This window comes from Tachysurus vachellii, chromosome 16 (assembly GCF_030014155.1).
Source record: "Tachysurus vachellii isolate PV-2020 chromosome 16, HZAU_Pvac_v1, whole genome shotgun sequence".
NCBI lineage: Eukaryota > Metazoa > Chordata > Actinopteri > Siluriformes > Bagridae > Tachysurus > Tachysurus vachellii.
Window position 1 is genome coordinate 5,432,412 of NC_083475.1, and position 3,690 is coordinate 5,436,101.

Genomic DNA, 3,690 nt, shown 5'->3' on the forward strand with positions numbered 1-3,690 from the left:
TTTAATGAGTCACTTGTCTTTTCTTCCTGGAGTATAGTGAATGCTGTGTACTGCCTTAGAAATATAAGCAGTGACAGGAAAGCCATCGTGAGGATTCTTGCAGCTTGTCATTGAGAAAACCTTTAACCTTTTGCTCTTAATGGGAAATTCCCAGCAGCCTCCTCACTGAAACCACCTAAATGCAAACTTACACAAAGTTTCCAAAGAAACAGGATGTTTCTGTCAAAAGTAAGTGTCCGTGTGTGGTGCAATAAATAGCTTTGCTGTCTCACATCTTCAAGGTTCCTTGCGTCCCATTCCGAGGTATATTCCCATTTCATAGCCAGCATTCCTGGGATAGACTCCACACCCACTGTGACGATAAAGCTGTCACTGAAAGTGAAGGAGTATGTGTAATCATAAATAATGAGTTAGCATGGCTAACTGTGATCCTTGCAGATCTTTCTTTAGGGGGGGCAAAATACTCTCATGTCCTCTTTCAGGTAGGTTTATTATAGCTCCTGTTTTAAACATCCAATTATTGCCCTAACGGTGAGTCGGTATATTTGAGAGGTGTTTAGTTATTCACTAAGGGAATAAATGACTAAGGGAATTTTGCCTCTGTGTCAAGTCAAATTTATTCCTCAGAGAAACAGGAAGTCATGGATTACTGCTTCACACACATACAAGTGAAAAAAAAAATGGGAATGCTTCAGTTACATTATTACAAATAGCTGAGTCATATTGTACTGAATCATAAATATACACTTTATTAGGAACACCCGTACACCTAAATGCTTATTCATGCAGATGCAGGCCAAGAGCTTCATTTAATGTTCGTATCAAACAACAGAATGAAGAAAATGTCTGGTCTCTGGGACTTTTACTGTTGCTGTGGTTGTTGGTGTCAGATGGGCTGGTTGGGGTGTTACAGAAACTTGATCATGTGGGATTTTTACACACTACAGTCTCTAGAGTTTCCATAGAACTGTGCAGAAAAAAAAAACCTACAGTTTTGTCTTTGGAAACGCCTTGACAGAGATCATAGAAATAGGCTAGGTTGGTTTGTTCTGACAAAAAGGATATAGTAGCCCGTATAGTCATCTCAGCACAAAAAGACTGATGAGTTGGTACTGAAGGTTACCAACAACCACAGAGATCTGACTGTTTTTTCTATTCTGATTTTAGTTTATGTTAACTAAATTAACTCATGTTTAATGTGAACATTACCTGAAGCGCTTGTTCTGTGGACAGTGAGAGTTTTTTATCATTTAAATCTGAAGGTGCCAATAATATTGGAATACTGGTTTGAAAAACAGGCCTAACAGACATCCATTCATCTTCAGTGATCACATTATCCTTACATACATGTTCAGAACTATAGACAGTTTAGAGTAACCGTTCCACCTACCAGCACAGCATTGAATCAGGGACCTAGGAATCAACATTTGAAACCCACATTATCAAACATTGGCTCAGAGTTCAAGACAATATAACATGCCTGACTTACCGGGTCGTGCTGATCAGCTTACAATCATACTTCAATCCAATCATATTTACACGTCCCAATTAGTAAAACAAGCTAAATTGGGATTTAAGTGAGTAGTTCTTTTTTCTAAATGGCTACCAGTTTTTATGATTCAGACATCCTTTTCATCCTAGACTACAGACTTCTTACAGCTAACATGGAGAGATTGAATACCTGAGTTCTCTATGTCCATCACATGTGATCACTGAAGAACGGTGGCATTTTAACAGTGTTTGATATTGATTCAGGACCTCTGATAACTCTTAACCCTAACTCATCTTTTAGTTGTTTGCTCTTTTATTTTGGGCTATTTTGTTTCTCTTGATTCTCTGAGCAAAGCGTATGATCAGATTGATTCTCTGATAAAATAACACCAAATTTGAAGGAAAGGTGCAGCAAAAACCGAGGCACATTTAGGGACCCACACAGGCCTGCTGGTTGGACAATAACACAAGGTCTTCTACTGTAAGTCTTCCAAAGAACACCAAGAGCCATTTAGCTTTGTCCAGTCTCTCTCTCTCACTCACTCACTTATCTTCTACCGCTTATCCGAACTACCTCGGGTCACGAGGAGCCTGTGCCTATCTCAGGCGTCATCGGGCATCAAGGCAGGATACACCCTGGACGGAGTGCCAACCCATCGCAGGGCGCACACACACACACACACTCTCATTCACTCACACACTACGGACAATTTTCCAAGGATGCCGATCAACCTACCATGCATGTCTTTGGACCGGGGGAGGAAACCGGAGTACCCGGAGGAAACCCCCGAGGCACGGGGAGAACATGTAAACTCCACACACACAAGGTGGAGGCGGGAATCGAACCCCCAACCCTGGTGGTGTGAGGTGAACGTGCTAACCACTAAGCCACCGTGCCCCCTTTATCCAGTCTACTTTAGGAAAATTTACACAAAACTGACCCTAGGATTTTTGGTTTATCTTTAAAAATTCAAACATTATATGCACAACATTCTGGTACTACAATTCTAGAATATATAAGTCCAAGACTAGGGAGCCATTTTGCTGACTCAAACCAGCCAATGGGGGCACTGTTTCTGTAAATTAAAAAGCTGCCTTTTGTATTTTAACCACACCTATTCAAATTTATGAAAAACTATGCTAAGTACTAGGATTTTGCTGCCCACATGCAAGTCAGTGTAAATGGATTGGAGCTTGATTGACTGTAACTGAGAATTGGTTGTATTTATCCAAGCTAGAAAGGAAGCTTCATGTTAATGTAATGAGGAGGTTCAGCATGCATAGACACCATAAGGGGGTAGAGTTCAGATCAGATATCTGTTTCTCAGAAACTGAAGTCTGATTGAGTTAAAGTGTGATGCTGAATTATTCTTTTTTTCTTTTTATTTCATTTTGTGAGCAATTCTAGGTTCAGCTGTCTTTATCGTTCTATATAACTTGGCAAGTTTTTGCATGAATGTATATGTGACAAATATAATTGAATATAAAGGAGATATTTGTTGAAGGTGCTTGAACCCTGATAATCACGCTATTTATTTGTACAAGTCTTTGTACAGCTTGTACAGCTCTGTACATTTGTACAGCTTGTCATTTATTGTCATTTATTATTAAGTCTCCTCCAAAAATATATTTCCCTTTTATATTATTATGGTGGTAGTGCAGAATGGTGCCTAACAAATCTTTCACCCAGGTTGAGATCTTGAGAGCGTGAAAGCCACAGCATGCTGTTCATCAACCTCATCAGTCACTGGGCTCTCCTGATTGGCTGTGGTTGAATGTGGGGTTACCCTTCAAGAGACCATGTCCATCAGGACAGAAATGTTTCATCAAGGATAAAGATCTTCAGTCATGGATTTGTTTACATTTACAGCATTTGGCAGACATCCTTATCCAGAGCAACTTACATTATTTCATTTTTATACAGATGAGCAATTGAGGGTTAAGGGCCCTGCTCAGGAGCCCAACAGTGGCAGCTTGATGGACCTGGGATCCACTAAGATACCATTTTTGTTGACAGTGATGATTCTGTCTAAGTGGACAAGAATACTGAAGACCGTTGCCTGACTACCGGGGTCAAAATAGCAAAGATGAATGAAGCTGTTTTGGCAGGAAAAAGTGTAGAAACTGAGCAACCAGTTCCAGCAGTTGAGCCGGTGATGGAGACTAGATAACCGTCCACGCTTTATGGCAAGGAGAAAT